Source organism: Pseudopodoces humilis, chromosome 5 (genome assembly GCF_049639895.1).
Source record: "Pseudopodoces humilis isolate 2021_Gansu_Grassland_sample_001 chromosome 5, ASM4963989v1, whole genome shotgun sequence".
Taxonomy (NCBI): domain Eukaryota; kingdom Metazoa; phylum Chordata; class Aves; order Passeriformes; family Paridae; genus Pseudopodoces; species Pseudopodoces humilis.
In genome coordinates this window covers 58,779,743-58,798,952 of record NC_142204.1, presented here as the reverse complement: position 1 = coordinate 58,798,952, position 19,210 = coordinate 58,779,743, and the positions used below count along the sequence as shown (strand labels likewise).

Genomic DNA, 19,210 nt, shown 5'->3' with positions numbered 1-19,210 from the left:
CTGAGAGGATTTTTTTTAAATGTAGATTTAGTAAGCTTGCACTCTTCTGCCCTGATGAGAAACTTATGTTCTTTTCCTCCCTAACTTCAGTACAGAAAAATTAACCTGCAAAACCTCTATATACTTTTTCCCTACATGTATTTTGGAACCTAATGAATCTGAATAAAAGTGCTCAATTTTATCTCAGCGGTTTCAAAGCAGATTTCTTTTATCATGACTTGGATAATTTCAAAGTCTTCTTTTCCTCCTCTGGTACTTCTTATATGTATGAATTTAGGTGATAAGACTTTCCCTCTAAGTTTTAAATATTTTGCACATTTGAATACCATTTTATGCTGAAATCAGTCTTAGAAGCAATTTTTGCTTATATTTTGTAATAATGATATTGAGATATTAGTGTTATATTAGAAAAAATTTGTGAGTTCTAGGTGCATAGATAACTACTCATCAATTTTGTGTAAATCCTGTATATCATATGAAAAAGTGTAATATTTTATTGCCATGGTGATAAGCACAGTAGTTCTTTTCAAGTTTTTTTTTTTTAGCAGCTTAATAGTTGAAGTAGCTGCAAAGGGAAGAATGTTATCTGCAACTTGAGTTCCATTGAGAATATAAACCTTGAATGATATATAAACTCCTTTTATAATAGAAGGTGCCTTTAGGGCCTGAATTGTACTAATGCATTGTAGCTAAACTTTACCTGCAGAATAAAGTTGGATTTGGCATTTAAATTCATTCAGGAAGGTTTTAAATTAATTTGTTCATTTGGGAGAAAAAAATTGCTAGTGGCTTACTTAAAAGATTTAATTACATGAAGTACAGACTCTTGTTTTTCTTTAGGGAGTGTCTGTGTGAGGTTTTCTTCAGTGATTCATTTTTCTGTGTAGTGAGAAGAGAGAATGTTTGATGTAGCCTGTAAGGGCTCTGTATATTTTCCTATGTTATATTTCTTAGTAACAATGTGTAAGAACATCTAGTACTACAGTAACTGCACCACTATTGTGATAATACATCAGCCAAGTTTTTGTGTTCCGTAAAATAGCCTGTAATTGTGAGCTACTGGTGAGCCTTAAAACAAGAAGATTTTACCCTTTCTTCTCTTCTTAAAAAAAGCATTTCTTGTTGAACTCTAGAAATTGCACTGTGATGTTGAACTGTTGGGAAGCACAGCATGGAACCAAGCTCCTTAGTATCTCAAGCAAACTGCGTTCTCCTATTTTCTTCCATTTGGAGTGGTTTGGACAGAGGGTGTATAAGATGAGTTGGAAATAAAGGCTTCAGTTCCTCTTATAACTCTTCCCTTGAATAACCTGTAGGTAGTGGTTCTTACCATCATTCATGAGAGATCAAGATCAGCTTGCTATTTTACAGGATAAATAGTTGAGGCAGTGTGACTTAATTTCTGGTAGAATTGAGAATAAACTCAGCATATCGAGTCCTTTGACTTCAGCACATTTCTGAGACACACTGTAGTTTACATACTGTAGGTGTCACCTATGGAATGTGCCTACACCATTTACTATTACTGTTACATGGCATCTTCTATTGCCAATAAATGTGCTGCTAGATGACTATTCTTGTCTCATTTACTACAGATGATGAAGGGACTCAAGTGACTACAGGAAGATAGTTGCACATTTGGGTTTTTTTAGTTAAAACATGTGTTGGTAGCATGAAAAGAGCTTTCAGCAGTAATGCTAGCAGGATATGCAGAAGTGAAATGTTCACATTTTAATGGAAATTAAAGCATTAAATTGTCTGTAATTTTGCTCATATGTTTGCTTCTGTACTCCCATTAGCTGTGTCTTGATTTAGCAGGAGTCAACAGCAAGTGTCGGAAAGAGTAGAACTTGAGCATGTATGTCATTTTACCTCAGAAAATATAATATATATATATATATCCTAGTTTCTGGTGATTTTGGGTTTATTATCCATGAAACTCTCTGGTCACATGTAAACTTTTAGTACATTACATGTATTTAAGTGCTAGCTGTAGATTAACTCCAGTATGGAATATGTTCATTTCTATAACTATTTTTTTTTAATCTGAGTTTTTTTTTAATCTTTTCAGGTGTTCTTATACATTTGGTCTGGTTAGATTTTTTAGAGTAATAACTAAGTTTTCCAAAAGTTTACAGCAACTAATTTGAGTTTTTTGAACACGTTTTTTTTGTAGGATTTGTCTCTTGTTAACAAAGTTCTTCAGTCTTTCAGGAAAAGTATTTGTTGTTTCACCATATGATTAGGAAATGCCTCTGTATAAAAATTATGCTTCTTGTGATTGCATTTTCAAAATCCTTCATGTGATGAAGTTCTACTAATTCCACTTTACAGAGAATGAACCAAAGGAAGTTTCTTCAGGGTTGCCTGAAGCTTGTGATGGGATTCCCACAAATGCCCCTGGCAATACTAGACCATCCTCAAACTTTGAAGCTGAAGTACATGAGCATGCTGTGTGCACTTTGAGGGGAGGGCAGTGGGTGTGTGCCAGCCGTGGGTGGAAGCTTTTCAGAAGCTCCAAGCGTGGATGTTGACAAAGCTGGCTTCATACTGATGCTTCTGCCAAATGTACCCAAGTGGGTGCTGCTAAACTAAGCAGTGTTCAGGCTGTTATTCTATGGTTCTTGAATAGAGTCCCACTTCATTCAGGATGACATGCTCTTGTATGTCCTTGTTTGGAGGTTAATTTGGGTAATCTCTGGGCAGATGAAACTGCAACAAATTGTCTTGATGTTGGGGTCAGATCCTAGATGCTGTGGAGGGGATTTCTCCATGGTCTGTAGGTCTCACACAAATCTGAAACAACCAGATGGTGTGGGATGGGCTGCCTCAGACGTCTGCCTCAGCTGGCTTTACTGTTGCATTTGAAGCTGGTGCTTTGACATGTATTCTTTTGCAAGCTTAGGGTACTGTAATACTGTTCCCAAGTGTTTTAGAAACCCAGCACCATCAGTGGAGCCTGTTCCTGTGCTGTATGTCAGCTGAGCTGCCGTGCAAAGACACAGTAACACTCTTGCAGTCCCTTTAAAAGTTAATACTAAACAACAGAAAGAAAAAAACTTCAGAGACGATTGCCAAAAATAGAATTAGATAGTTAACTAGGTCAATGCATCCCCAAAGACAGATGCAGACAATCACTTGCATAACATCTTGACTGGTTCCGAGGTAAAATGCAATTTGTATAAAAGGCTTTCTAGTCAAAACAGGAGTCACAAATTAATCCCTGATGAGTTTTTATAGTACAGACCTCCTGAATGGTGAGCTTTGGGGAGTGCTTGTTGCCCTGTCACTTTTACTTGGTTCATATTTTATTAATTTCTTTAACCTGTTTTTATTACTTCTTGAAATTTGCCATTGGCTTTTGATTTCTTTAATTCTTGTGATACTTTGTCAGCATAGGTATTGCTTGTTTCTGCTACTGCTTCAATAATAGTGACTAATGAATTGGTATCTGCAAGGCATGATTAGGAAAAATCAACCTGAGACTTGCTGCCTACAACTCCAGGTTTGCAAGTTTAGCTGTACCTTAGGGAAATCAGAACTCCAAATTTTGCCCACGCTTAGTTTGGGTGTGTATTTGTCATGTCAGCCTACCTTAAATTAATTTTCTTTTCTTTTATAGCATGTTTACTTGAGATGTCAAATCCAGAAGGGTACAGAGTCCTGCACATTAGTCATTGAGAATAATGTCCTAAACTTTGCCCCCATGTTAGCAGGAGGTAGTGATCACCTGTGCGTTTATGCTGGTTTGTTGATGCTTTCTGTGATAGCATTGTGCCATCCGGTAACATTTTTGTTGAAGCAGTTTCCATTTAGTGGAGTGCACCCTTTGTGCATGACTGATGTGTTGGTGCATCTCAACAATACCCTACCCCGAGTTAATGTACTTCCCAAAGGATGGGTCTGGGCACTTCGCATGTGCTATGACAGTGTTGCCATAATGGAAGAAAAAAATTTGGGCTTGCAGGAGCCACAGTTGAAGTTTCCCCAATAACTGAGAGTATCAGTAATCACAAAGTACAAACAACCAGAGCTTTAATGGCACTGTTCTTCTTTTCCCCTCACAAGGTTAAGTTATTTAATGAATCTTTCTGTTCAAACCTTCTATGAGCTATCCATGTCCAGGAAGATGCTCTTCTTTGGTATACCTAGGAGGGATGTCTGAAATATTCATTCTGAGTATATATTTGTATACATTTGCAGGTAAAATTTACTTTTCTTCAATTCTTAAAATGTAATATGTGCACTGAAGGCAAGGGAAATGCTTTTAAAATAGTGTATGGATTTTTTTCTTCTTTTATATATGAAATACAAATGGTACTTCAAGAAGTTAACTGAATTATTTGTATGGTTCATTCTGAAAAGTCTTGCATTTATTCAGTTTACTTTTTTCTTTGATGCCACACAGCTAGTATCACAGTGGTGCTCTTTGAGAAAGCAAGAGCAAGAAAAAAAATTTTTTTGCTCCTCTTACTAACAGAAAAGTTGTTATCATGATGTAATTTGTTTTGGTTTTCAGCTCTTTACCATCTGCATGTCTTTGAGACTTGCCTTCCAGCATATACCAAATGTGAACAGTCAAAATTCAATGTTTCAGTGACAGATTAATGTGTTTATTACCTTCTTAAATATTTCTTTCCATCCTTGTAAAGTAAGGGAAGATGTTGGAGACACAAATGTTAGATCTATATCACAGTGCTTGAGACTGGAATAACTTATTTTTAGTGTAAAGACTTTCCTTGTTTAAAGTTGTACAGTGCATTTGTAGAAAATTTGTAATCAATACAATCTTTGCAGTTGGTCCTTGTAGGTTCATGTCACAGAGTTAGTGTAATCAATGAACTTTGACATGATAAAGCAAATAATTGAATTTTTGGAGGAGTTTAAGTAGAATGTAGTGTTAGGAAGGATGTTAGGAGACCAGGTTTACATGTTGAAATTGGGTAATAAATGCTGAGTCAGGATTGTTCTCCTTCAGCTGTATGTGTTAGGAGAGCTTCCTTGGCTGAAGAGTCAGGATGGTTTAGTGTCACCTTGTACAAATGCAAGGGCATGCTGGCAGTCTGAAATGGTTACTCAAGCGTTGATGTCTCTTTTCTAGACCTAACTATATGTTTTTGCTATTGTTGTGTCATATCGGCTGGTTTTGAGAGCTTCACTCTACCTGAGGCCTGGGAAGAAGTGTGTCACGTAGGTGACATTTGTGATGATTGTCCACTGAGAATAGGAAAGCCTCCCATTTTAAATCAATGTCATTGCAATACCATCTATCAGACATGAATGGTGCAGTGAAATACTGCTCTTTCAATCACAGAATCGAGTTGCTGCCCTTCAGGGAGGAAGGTCACGGTTTAAAAACTGAATTCTTTTACTGCAGCACAGGGGTATGACATGACTTCATTTTCTTCTAGCTGTGCTCACAGGTTAGTTTACAGCGTGAATTATCTGGAAGAATCAGTGTGAAAAATATTTAGACTCTCTTCTTATAATAAATAGCATCATGTATCACATCTTTTGAGGCTTCCACTTCATCCCTAAAATACTGTGTTATATGTGGTGGATACTGGTGGAAGATTTGTGGTAGAGGGTTGTTGGGTGGTTTTGAGGTAAACAGTTGGCTTGGCAGTGGCATAGGATGGCACTGTCAGTGCAGGCCATCTGTAGAAAGCACGGAGGAAAGAGCACTTGCCTGACTCAGCTGCAAAGCTTCCAGGTGCTGAAGTCAGATCTACCCTTCTGTGTCCTTTTCCAGTAAGGGCAACATGTGTTGATATCCTTTGTTGGTATGTGTGTGGGATTATGCCTCTGGATCATCCCTCTCCCACAAGCTGCTGCCTCCCCAAAACCTTCTGTAGAGGATCTGTTTTTTTTTAAGAGGATTTGTTGTTTTTATGAATTTTAGGTATTTTTTGCTGGTAGAAATGTTGCTGGATCCCACATCTTTCCAGTGTCTCATGGGTGGTGACTTACAGCCTAGCCTCAGTACTTTTCATGGGAAACTTATGTGCTTTTTAAAAATCATGAGTGCTATTGGACCACTTCCTTTTTCACAAGTTATTTTAAACATAGAAAGTAGTGTGTTGTGCTTCTGCAAAATGCTCCATTCAATCACACGGGTTTCATTGTCACCCACATTGCCTTGTCTGCCAGCTGCTGCCCAGAGTGACCCAATCTGCTGCTGGATGCTGCCACATTTGGTCTGGAAGTGAAAGAGCCACCATGTCATCTTCAAAGGTCTGCAGTGCACCTGGAAGCAGCTGCTGTAAATGCCCTGATATACTTTGAGTCAATGTGGAGAATCACTTGTATTTTTGTGGTGCAAGTAAACACTTTCTTGTAATCCCTCTCATATGACAGCTGCAAATATTTTTCTTCAAAACTGCCACTTGAAAGCACAAGTTCCTGCTTTATTTTGTCCCAGGACAGTGGTCACTCTTGCTCAACTTCTTCAGAAGTTTTGTGGGATTTCTTAATACTGCAAAGGATGGTTTGCAATATGTAAAAATTTAGAAGAGTGTCATCTTCAGTCAGTAGTTGTTAATTGAAATCATCATTATCTAAGGGGAATAGAGAGTCTCCTTTGCTGTGGTGTTTCTAAGCACTGACTGGTGAGGGAAGCAGGCAGGAACTGAGGCCTCATGAGCTGCTGTGAAGTGGCCAGTGGTCTGCGGATTGCAGCTGGGAAAGGGGAGGTGAGCTGGAATGAAGCTGGAATGCTGCAGGGGACAGTCAGGGTGGGATGCCTGCCTTGAGACTTGAATTTAAATAGTCAGAAGGTGTATGCAGGTATAAGAAAATCTGGTGTTGTCACTGAGAAGGAGAAAGTAGAATAATTTGTATTTGATGTGAAGGCTTGTATCTGAAACTGTTATATTTAAAATGTACTAAAATGGTGGTCTTCCCTGGAGCTGGGACTGTCAAGACACATTGCAGTAACATTGATACGCTGATCTCTTCAGTGTTCACATTGCTGTTGGCTTTGTAACAGTAATGTGTATCTAAATGTGTTCCCATTGGAAAAGCTTTCTTCTTTCAATTGAAAGCATACTTTTGGTTTCCAAAAACTTTCAGTAGCAACATGATAAACACTTCTTTAAACTGATTTTAAAAAGTAAATGTCCATTTATTCAACTTTGCCAGATCTCTTCTGAGGAACCTATACTAAAATTACATTTTTTTCCCTAGTTGGATGTTGGTTGTCCCTGAAAATCAAGGATGAAAGAAGAACATAACCAGCATAGAACATAACTAGCTCTCAGAACTTGTCTTCGTTATTCTGCTGTTGTTCCCCCAACCCCTGTGTCTTCTATCACTATTTACTAGGCTTGTTTAAAAAGATATACAGCCCTAATAAGGGGAATAGGACCTTACAATTCTTTTGCAAAAAAACCCCAGTTCTGCAGAAGGAAAGTATTCTTCTGTTTCTTGTCAAAAGCTATCTACAGTAATGATGATAGGTTCTCAGGTTTTACCCTGAGCATGCAAAACTAGTAATGAGGAGAAAACTTAAAAAAGACAGGAAAAAATCCCCCAAACTTAGACCTCCAGGGAGCTGCTGCACAGTTGAATACATCCGGCTAATGTTACAAAATACTGAATTAATTTTGCCCTATATTTCTTCTAAATTAATTCTAATTAAAATGTAATAGTTCATATGAGCAGCTTATAATTGCTTTTTTCCTAGTGTGGTTTGTACAGAATCATTCCAGCTGTTATCAGTAGAAGATGCATTGACTGCATCTGCTTTAGTATTTTAGCTCTGAGCAGCAGCAGAGCTCTGCAGTGAGTCTCTTCATATCTCCCATTGTCATCCCCAAATACTTTTTGATCAGATCAAAAAGTGGTGTCAGTTCCCATGGAGTAACTTCTTCTGGGGGATATTAAACCACAGGTCTGCTCCAGGGATTCATTCAATATGCTCAGACTCTTTTGTGGGTGTGAAGGTTTAACTCAATGACAGAGTCTCAGGGCAGCTTCTCACAGTCCATGTGTGGCAATGTTCTGCTTAGGGGACTGGCCTATATCTAGTTAGACGTAAAACCAGAAAATGACATGTCATGGATATCTCTGGACCTCAGCTTCTAACAGGTTTGGCCTGGTGATCCTTGCTACTGCAGTGCCTTACTTGCTGAGGTGCACACGGTCATACTGCTTCCTAAACTGTGTAATGCCCAGAGGAATTAATTCTCTTTATGAATGAGTGATCCTCTGTGTTAAAATACATTGTGTTGTTTAGTGTACAGGCATGTTATTATTACCTGAAAGATAATAGAGTGCTGGGATTATGTGTATCCTCCTCTTACCACAGTCCAATTTAGCACTTCTCCAAGGATGGGAGGCTTTCATAGTATTTCCTGTCCCTAAAGGAATTACTTTCCTTTATGGTGGAATTTATCTCCAAGTTACTGTGCAATGGCCAAACTTTTCTTGTAGCTTGCTTGTAGTTTAGTGTGTCAGATGCAGAGATCAAATTGTGTCTTGTAGTACTCTGCAAGTTTTACTATATTTGATTTTATATATCCACCATTCCCTTTAGTTGACTGTTAAGCTACTTGAACAGGGATTACTGCATGCATTTGTTGGCTGGTAGTTATCTCTGGCAAAACACTTGCAGAAATCCATTTATGACTGCAGCCATGTTTTGCTTTTTCCTTCTTCAATACTTGTGTGCTGGTGTCTTCAACCTGTGTAGGTACAAAGTGCATAAAGGTGTATATAGGTGGAGAATGGAAGTGAATTAGCTTTTCAGATTAGTAGCAGAACCTGCATGCTGAGCAGTGGTGATTTCTCTCAGTGACTAAGTGACAACTCAGAGAAAGCCAGCAAATACAAAGTCAGTGAATGGAGGTATTTGGAAATCCACTCTAAAACATAAGTGGCCTGAATTCTGCAGCTTTTCTCAGCTTTGTTCTCCCTATGTTTTTGTTAACAAGGTTTTGTTTACAAGTTGCAAGAATTTTTCCTTTCAGCCTGCTCAAAAGGTTGGTGGCAGTTGGCAGAAGGCACAGTTAGGCAATGATGCTTTTGCTGAGTAACATGAAAATATTTTCTGTATCCATAGAAAGATACAGATGCTTCTTATATCTGACACTGAAAATTACCACTCATTTTCATTTGTTTCACTGGCCCAATCCAATGCCAACCAGACTGCTGTAACTCACTGGTGACAAGAAGCAGTTTTGCCTTTACGTTCATCAGTCTCTGCAGCCTCTAAGTGAAGTAATTCCCCCTCCTTTTTTTTTCCAGTTAACCAGGACCTAGGACTTGATTTTTTATTTTCTTGTTTATTTTAGTGCTTATCCTTCAAATATCTGTTTTTCATAGTTGTTTTTCCTCTGGAAAGTAGTTAAACATCCTGGAAAAGTTGCTCCTGTGCATTATAGGAGATATGCATATCCTTCAGAGTAAAATTCTGTCACTTCTCTGCATCACAGGTAATCTTTATGGCTGATCATGGGTGGGAAATCTACAATTTGCCATGAAACTAAAAAGGTTATCTGAAATTTCAGCTATTCTAGTGGTATTTTGTCCTTCAGATTTAGAAAAACTACATGCTTCTTGGGACATTTAAATGCTATTTGGTAACTATTAGTTGCTGACCACTTACTTCCACTAGGATGTTGAAGAGTGCTGTTTGAAGTTTGCCTGCACCATGTTTGACTTCAGGTAGTTTAATTTCTTTTTGATAATTGGTTAACTTGGAAAGGGTTTAAAAGCAGCATAAAAATCTATGTCACTGAAATTACAAGAAAATATCTCAGAATTCCTGTATCTTCTTGAAAAATGGGTTTCAGGTCTCTAAATAATTTAATACAACCTTTCTGATCTTCTTTTCTATCTGCTGGATCTGTGAGGCTGCAGAGAAGCCATGAAAAGGCCCTGCATGTGTGTACCTTGCAGTGCATACTTAACTGAGTAAATGGATTGAGTATTATCTTGCATTCTTCTGTCTTCCAGCAGCTTTTGAAAAAACTGCATTTTAAAATATTTTAAACTTGTGAGGAAACTGTTAATAAAGATGGCATTTATGCAATGGCATTCTGTCTTCATTATGATGAAAATGGTAAAAAAGCTTTCAGCTTCATGTAAGACTATTTGCCTTACATGAAGATTGCTTGCAGATTTATTCCATAGTATGTGAGACACCTTGAATTGTCCATTATGAGTATTTATTAATGATCTTTCTCTATTTCTACCATCCCTCATTTTGAGATGAGGATGAGAAATCAAGGGGGACCAGAACTCCCTCAGTACAGTACTTAACAAACATAGAATGGTTTGGGTTGGAAGGGACCTTTAGAGATGGTTGAGTTCCAAACCCCTGCCATTGGCAAGGACACCTTCCACTAGACCAGATTGTTCAACCCCACATCCAACCTGTCCTTGAAGTCTTCCAGGGATGGGTTATCCACAGCTTTTCTGGGCAACCTGTTCTGCTGCCTCACCACCCTAATAGTAAACAATTTATTTCTTATATCCAATAGAATTTACCCTCTTTTAGTTTAAAACTATCACCTCTTGTCCTTTCACTGAAGACCCTGATACAGTGTCTCTCCCAGTCTATCTCATAAGCCCCTTTTATATATTGAAAAGATGAAATAAGCTCTCATTTATTTCTTTGTCATATTTCATACTAGTTAAGGAAGTCATCAGTTTAGTATTCTACACTTGCTGTTTTCAATATTGAACTGTCTCTTCTGCAGAGGTTATAAATTCAGGGTAAAAGCTGTCAGTCAAGTGTGACTGACAGGTTCTTGATTAATGAAGCCTAGTATTGAAATTGCAAAACATCAGCTGTTGGCAGTTTGGAGATTACTGAGTTTTACAGGATTTGTATGTAAGGATGCTTTTCAGTCACAGTTGTTTAAGATAACCATGAAAAGTGCCAAACTTACTTTTTCATTAGTTCTGGTTGTAATAACTAGTACCATCACCATTCATTAGGAATGCTGTACGTTTCATGTAAGAATCTTGTGGATGACCTCTGAAAGTTCTCTAATCCAAACCCTAATCAAAACAAAATAAATTAGAGCAGGTTGTGCAGGAACTTTATCAGTGAAGTTTTTACCATGGTCTGTCTGCATCTCTGTGCATTTCTGTGTTTTTTCATTTCCATGTTACAAAAGAAACAGACTTCACATCTGGTCCAAATTTTCTGCATCCCAATTTACCTGTTGCTTTCTGTCTTACCCTTGCAGACCTCTGAGGAATCTGGGTCTGTTTTCTCCTTGCCTCTCTGCTAGATATCTGTAGACAGCAGAACCTTTACCTTCTCTTTCAAAGTGGAACAATCCCAACTGATTCAACATCTGCTTGTACGTCGTGCTCTAGCCCATCCACCTTGGTGGTTCTTCTCCAGGCTCAGGCAGCGCTATGATGTGCTGCTGCTGCTGCAGCATAAAGAAGAAGAAATGTTTCCTTGACCTGCTGACAGTGCTTCTCCTCCCAGGATGTGATTGGCCCTCTGGGATGAAAAATGGAGTGTTGTTGAGTGGTGACGGTTGCCTTAGAGCCCCTGGTGTTTCTGATATAAGATGTTTAATACTACAGTGTAATAAATTAGCTAGTACCTTGAGATAAGGTGTGATCTTAGGCTGCAGTTCAGTGAAATATTTAGGTATGTGTCTGTCATTCTGTCTTTAGTGAAACTCAACTTTGTGCTCAAGTTCAAATGCTTTCCTTAAAATAAAAAAGTTGAAGCAGTTTCTTAAGACATACTATTTTCAGCTACGTATTGTTCTACTGTGCTATCAACTATATATCCATTGATGGTACTGTCCTATTCTTAGGAAGCCAAAGTTAAAGCACCTTAACTTTAACCTACAGTGACTTTTTGATTTTTCTTCTATGTTTTGGAATTTAGCTGAGCTGTGCTAAAATTATAATAATTTCAAAGCAGATTTTTATAATCTGTTTAGATGTGGATCTCATTGTGATTTTAACTTTATTCCTTTTAATGAAGATCTTATGCTAATGGCATCTGTTTCTTAAAAAGTGAGAGGAATTGTTTTAGGCCCCTGCATTAATTGGAGATTTAAATTATTAAGTTTAAATTAAACTTAATTTTTTAAGGAGATGGTCTAAGCTAAGTGTGCTGTTAATAAAGCAAAAAATAATAGTGGACAACTGATTATGTTCATAAATTCCCATGGAGATTTTCACTGACCTCCAGACACCTTTTTCAGTTCTATTAAACTTTACTTTTTCCCTGTTCCCTCCTGGGAATGGGTTCTTGTGTCTCATTCTTTTGAAGGGCAAGAAGTAGAAATATGTTTTTACTGTTAAACTACTGGCTTCAGGCAGAAATGAAGATATTTCATTTAGAAACAAGGGATAGAGAGGGTAAAATAATATCACTAAACCAAGATTTATGGCAGAAACAAATTGCAAAAAATGTAAGACTTGAAGTGTGTTGTCCAGAAAATAAAATACAATATCTGTATAGGTGTTAATACAGTACACACCTGTGAAGATCAGCTTGAGAGTAGAGTACTGACTAGGAGGGAACTCCTGAGTCATCTGCTTTTTTAGTGCTCTTTAAATTGAAAAAGAACAGCAACAGCAACACACACCCCTGAAAAATAGCACTCCTGAAACTGTCCTGGCTGCAGTTTTCTTAAATCTCTTTCCTCAACTTAAAATGAAAGAAAAAAACCTTCTAATTCCAGGTTGCTAGATGCTCTGCCCTGTACTTCTCTACTGATGAGAGTAAGATGGGAAGCTCTTCAGGCTGTTACAACACTTGGCTTATTTTGGTTGGTGCCTGTGTAATGCTCCTACATCATCTCATCTTTCCTCCTTTGCTTTCTGCAGCTTTAAGTGAGGGTCACATAACTGTTTCCTATGTAAGGCAGGAGTTCTGGAGCAGACCCTGAGAAGAAGTGTTGATTTACAGGTTGTAGGTATGCACAAGTCTGCCTTAGTATCTGTTGCCTTATTTCTAAGGTACTTTCCACAGCTAGGAAGAAATCACAATGTGATCCTTGCTTTTCTCTGTTCCCAGCCTAGTCTTCCGATCACTGGAACAGGAAATACTCCCCCTTGATCATTCCCCCACCCCACAGGTCTGACAGTGTCACAAGGGGGGTCCTTTTCCCCAGTGCAGATTCTTGTTGGTCATTGTGGCCACTTCTCTGCTCTCTCTGGCATCATGTAAGTGGCCACTCTTTGTTGTCTGTTTTGTTGTAGTTTCTCTAGTTTTGAAGGACTTCATTACAGCAGATTCTGTTTTCTATAGAGAACAAGTCATACAGAGCCAAAATGCAGTCCTTTTTTTTTGCTTCCTGACTTGCCACTGCTTCTTGTTCTATTCAGAAGTGTTATTAAGTGCTGCTGCTTTTGTGCAACTCAGTCATATAGATTTTCCATCACCAAAGCTTTATATCAAAGAATGTGGTATCAAAGAAAAGATTTTTTCCTTTTACAGATAAAAGAAAATGTCTTTATTTTCAGAACTCCCAAAGACCAACTCAGCTTGCTGTCAAAACAAAAAAAAAATCTATATTAGGGTTTCTTTTCACAATGTGTGGATTAAAAAGGTAATTTGGAGAGACCATTTATTTGAAAACCAGGTTTCCTGAGCAAAGAAAAAAAACCCCTTTCCAGTTCATCTAGGCATGGAAAACCTCCTTGCACAACCTAATTCTCTAAAATCTAGGTGGTTATGTCTAATTAGCTTTTATTTGCTTTTTGACCAGTTTGTCTGATTAGAATAGAATCACTGAATGGTTTGAGTTGGAAAGATCATTTAGTCCCAACCCCTCTGGCACGGGCAGGGAATCTTCGACAAGACCAGGTTGCTCAAAGCACCACCCAGCCTGGCCTTGCACATTTCCAGGGATAGGGTATCCACAGTTTCTCTGTGCAACCCACATTCCAGTGTCTCACCACCCTCACAGTAAAATATTTCTTTCTAATATCTCATCTAAATCTCTCCCCTTTTAGTTTAAACCCATTCTTCTTAGTCCTATCACTATCCGCCCGTGCAAAAAAAATCCCTCTCCCTCTTTTTTATAAGCTTTTAGGTACTAGAAGGTTGTAACAACATCTCCCCAGAGCTGTTTTTTCTCTAGGCTGAAAAACCCCATCTCTCTTGGGCTGTCTGTGTAGGAGAGGTGCCCCAGTTCTCTGGTCAGCTTAGCTCTCTCCTCCCCTTGCTTCTTAGGCCCTGCTGTGCTTTGGTGTTTGTCTTGTGCTGGGGATCCCAGAGCTGGACACAGCACTTCATCTGGGGTCGCGTGAGGATGGAGTAGAAGGGCAGAATCCCCTCCCTCACCCTGCTGCCCACTCTGCTCTGCATGCAGCCCAGGACGCCTTTGGCTTTCGGGGCTGTGTGCACATATTGCCAGGTCACATCCAGCTTTTCATCCAGGAGAATCCCAAAGTCTTTCTCAGCAGGGCTGTTCCCAGTGAGCACTCCTTCCAGTCTGTATGCAGGCTATTGGATGGTTTTGCTATGGAAAGCTGAAAAATGCTAAGGCTCAGCTGTTAGGCAAGCTGACAGTTTTCTTTCCTTCTTGACTGATGGGATCTGTGCTGTAAAAAAAAAGAAGAAGAAAAGGAAAAAAAAATCTCGAGTTTTCTCAAAAGATTAAACTGTTTGAGGTAGGAAGTTTCTTCTAGTGCTGGGAATGGTTCTTCCAATGTTACTGGAAACATTATAAGATAGTGAGGAAGATCATGGTACCTAAGTTAAATTGTTTTGTATCTTCACAGGAAAATTAATGCAGTTTTGCTCTTAAAACTAATTCTGTTTTCTAATTGATTTGTTAAATTTTACAGGAAGGAAAAATTAATGAGGTTGATACTTTTAGGAAATAATCATGTAATAGGCAAGGGGAGGAAACGGATGCTTGTTTTAGTATATTATTCATACACAGGTAATAATAACTAGCTGTAAGTGCTTTAGAGTAGGAGTCCTATGTGAAGGAAGGTTCTGCAGATGATGCAGAGAAGGCTGCACTGGAAGCTATCATTTTATAAGGAAGGGAAATCCAGAAGTGATTCCCACGTTTGTCCTTTGTTATTGAGATCACCAGCCCAAACTTTCTTTTTTTTTTTTGTTCCCTGCTGTAGACCAGTTCCTTGAAGATTTATCTGAGTGGAAGGGAGGGCATTTGAACAAAAAAGATCCAGAAAACTACTCTGACTCTTTAACTTAATCGATGCTAAACTGGTGAGTGGCTGTGTTGTTGCTTGGCTAAACCTGCCTTTTTGGAAACGCAGAGTACAAAATGCTGGCAGGAGCCCTGTAAGGTTTTAAGCTGTTGCTACAAGCTGTTACCTAGATTAGCTGGCAGAAGAATGTTTGAACCTGCAAATGACTTTGGCAGGGCCTAGTCTCTAACCATAGATTCCTAGCTGTGAAATCTGTCCAGTTAGTCTACTAATAATTTGAGGGATGGGGAGTCACAAGGTTTCCAGGCACCAGATGTCTGCCTGCCTTTGCTATGTGATGTTTACGTTGGCTTTATGTCTGTACTACAATTTCTTTTTTCCTGGAAGTGAACACAGTTAATTTTCAGAAGGAGATACTAAGAATTCGTTAATACCCATTTTTCTTCTTTTTAGCTTTCATTATATAAGCTCCTTTTAGAGCTAGGGTTTTTGTTGTGCTGCCTTTGAAAGTCCCCTCATATTTTAGTTGCCTGTGGATCATACCCAAGCTCCTATGATTGCCATACAATCCATTTTGCTCATACAGATAAAAATCAAAATCCCTGATCAGATGATTCATAATTTCCAAGTCTAACTTGTGGGTTATGCCTAGTAACAAGGATAACTGCTAAAATATAAGAAGCTGCCATTAAAAGTTTCAGATAACCAGTCAAAAAATAGAATGTTTGGAGAGCACCACTCACTTTCAGAAGTACTGTTTTGACAAGAACAGCTTCTCCTTTCCTGTTTAGCTCAGTGTAAGCTAATAAGGTTTTTTTTGGATGTGAAGCTAAACTTCCAAATTCTAATTTTGCTTTTTGCTTATAAGGATGAATGTCTATTTTGGTAGAGTTTGGATTATGCTGTGAAATATCTACTTGGATCACAACAATCCAGTTCGTGTATAAACACTTCAAGGAATGTCACCTTCAGCAGTATCCTTGTTTTTCCATTGCTCTTTATCCTGTGTTGTCATTTTGTATAGAGGAAGCTCCAGCTGCCCTTTACTGTGGCATGTTTTGAACCCTTGTAAATATTATGTGTTAAAGTCTACTTCAGTTAAAGTAATTATCAGAAACAACCGCAGAAAAAGTCCAACTAAATCTATTCTCATTGAATTCAAGCATTAGGAGGTCTCATTGTTCTAACTTCATTTTTATTCATAGATTAGAAGAAAGAAAATAAGCATCTTGTTGTTTTCTCAAGTTCAAATGAAGTGATTCTGATGCAGAAATGTGTCTAAATCTCTCAGATGAAAACAACAACAATTAAGGCAGAAGTATCACTAACAAAAAAATTGACTTTTTAGAGACAAATCACTATTTTGTCCTTTGTTAAAATTGCCAAATATTTTTTTGGTGATTTACATTTAAATAATCTGTTTCCATCTAGTTCTATGGGCAGTTAAGTTGTTCCATTTTTTAAAGGTATAATGGTTTTATTGTTTAGTGTTTTTTTAATCTGTTGTCATAGCTAACAGCATATTTAAGGGTTATCTGAAACTACTGAAGTACCATTTAAGATTTCAGAAGACTTATTTTCAGAAGAAGAATGTATTTAATTCTGAAAACTTGTTTTGGTTTTCATTTTTTAGTTTAAATGCATTTTCTGTTCTTAAAATCCATATTATGCCTAGAGCTGTCTATTTTTAAGAGCATGGTAACATTTGAACTCAACGATATGGATGGAAGGATTTCTGATAAGAAAATGCAAATATAGTATAGCTAGTTTCAGAGCTAGATTCAATAAAAAGTTTCATGCTCATTTGCTGTTTTACAGTCAGAGTTCTTTAGGCTTTTTAGTTGAGTTTGTAAAGCTCCTTTAATACAGAGATTAGAATTTTTTTATTTCTTTCATTCCATTTATTGGTTTGTAAACCTGAAGGCTGTGGATTTAATGAAAGACAATCCTTTAATTTTGTGTATGCCTATTGGTATGTGGTGGTTGCCATGGCAGATATTTGGAGCAAAACTTTTTAAATGCTGACTTGAGTATGATAATTTTTAGCATCATTTTTCTGGTCCAATTAACTAGCAGTCTGAAAAATTCCAAGTGCTTACTGAATTTAACTTGACTGGATGTTCTAAAGGTCTAAACTTTCCTACGTGGTCTTAACATTTCTTCAAGGCTGCACTTCAGATGCACAGACTGATTTGTGTGATGGAGCTTTGTTGGAAGCTCACTACTCCCTCTGAGTTGCAAACCATTGACTGAGAACAGCTGCTTTAATTTCTCACTATTCATTTTAGTGCCTTCTTCCCAATTGTTTTGTACAATGCTGTTTTATGAATAAAGTTTTATAAACTTCTTTCAAATAGCTGAGTGGTCAGGAATTATTAAAAACCTTTCAGTTCCTTAGGACATTACTGCTTCCTTTCCTAACAGTGCCTGCTGTAGAGTTCCAGCTTATTCAATGAGCAGGATCATTGATGGTGGACTTGAAGATGTAGATTGTCTAAAATATCCCTTGAAAAATAAAGATAGATTTTTGAACTTAGTTAAGGACCTTATACAAAGTTTATGAAGAATAAAAGATCTCTTGTAGGCATTCAGCAGCCTGGATTTACACCAGATGCTGCAGAATCAGTTGCTAGATAAGATTTTTAAGTCCAAGGACTCCATGCTCAGGTGTGATGTAGGGTATGAGGACCTTAGTGGTGTTTGTGAGTTAAACTTTGTGGGTACACGTATTAGTAAATATTTTTCTTTGTGAAATTTGAGCTCTGGACTACTCCTAGCTAGCAGCAAGTTCTGGCTTTGTTGCTTTTGCACTGAGGAAATGCCACTTTGAGTATGGAACCTTTGTCAGCCCAGTGATGTCATGAGTCTTGTCTGGGAATATCTTATGAGATCTATAGATTGACAATATATAGATTTCTTTTGAGATCTATATATTGACTATACCGTCACTTGATTTTACTTGGAGGCTTTTTGAGGTAATGATGTGACTAAATGGCAGGACACGTAGGACTGTGTACTGTCTGACTGTTAGTGTTACTTGGAAACCAGCTAGAAAATTGGTCAAGCTGTATTCTGCTATCAAAGAAGAAAAGTTAAATGATGATACAATTGAGATATGAATTAGAAATACCATAATTTTAAATGAAAGTAAGTTTTTCTTAGGTAAATCTGATTACCTTTCAGTGAAGAAAATGTTATCTAAACCCTCTTCTAGAGTCCAGCTCTTGCAGCTCTTCATAGCTTGCCAGCTTTCTGAAGCTGAAATTTTGCATGTAAATTGTTCTTCACTAACAGACTCATCTAGGGTTTTTTACTGAATCAATACTTAAAATATTTTCTGTATGTTCAGGAAACACTGAAAACATAAACATGTAGATCCTCTTCACCTCTCTCTTTTTATTTTTCTTTGATGGAAACTATTTTGACTTATTCATATTCTGATTAGATGTTCTGAGTAAGTGTGCTAGATGTGACAAGATGTATAAAAGCTAGAATTTTTCACCAGGCTGTACTAGTGAAAAAGCACTAAAAGGACTACTCTGGGCAGAGAGAAGTTCAAGTAAATACTGTAGTAGGGATTTTAAATTTTTGCTTATTATCCCATAGCTTTCTGTATTATTTTTTTTAATAGGATGCTTTTAAAGTCTTTGAGTTTTCTCTGTTAACCAGGAATTTTGTTCATTGTTTTTTTCTTCTTTGAGGGAATCTTAAATTCAGCCTCATGCCATTGCTACCAAAGGTATAGAATAAATGTATTAATTTCTGCTCCCTCCACTGGCCTCCAAGCTGTGCAGAATAGATCTATCCAGTACCTTCAAAGTACCCACACCTGTAACTGGTTCATGGAAACTGGGTCTTTAGGGGACTAAGGAGAATACTTTATCTCCAATATCCAGACCCGAGCAGTAACTCTCAATAACAATAACAGTGGCTCTCAAAATCAATAACAATGGAAACTTTTAGAAAGGAAACAACAGTGATATTTTGTGATAATTTTTGAGTACGTTCAGTTGCAGCCGATGTGTAATCTGTTAGTGTGATATAAAGAGAGCTGGACATTTCACTCCAGCATTAGACATTGTACAAAAATGGT

The 19,210-nt window shown here is 37.7% G+C and overlaps 1 protein-coding gene across 2 annotated transcripts in view; it reads left to right on the top strand.

The window, feature by feature from the left end:
- The window catches only part of SLC2A13 (solute carrier family 2 member 13), a 146,482-nt gene that overhangs the window by 49,363 nt on the left and 77,909 nt on the right, over nt 1–19,210 (top strand). The window lies entirely within an intron of this gene.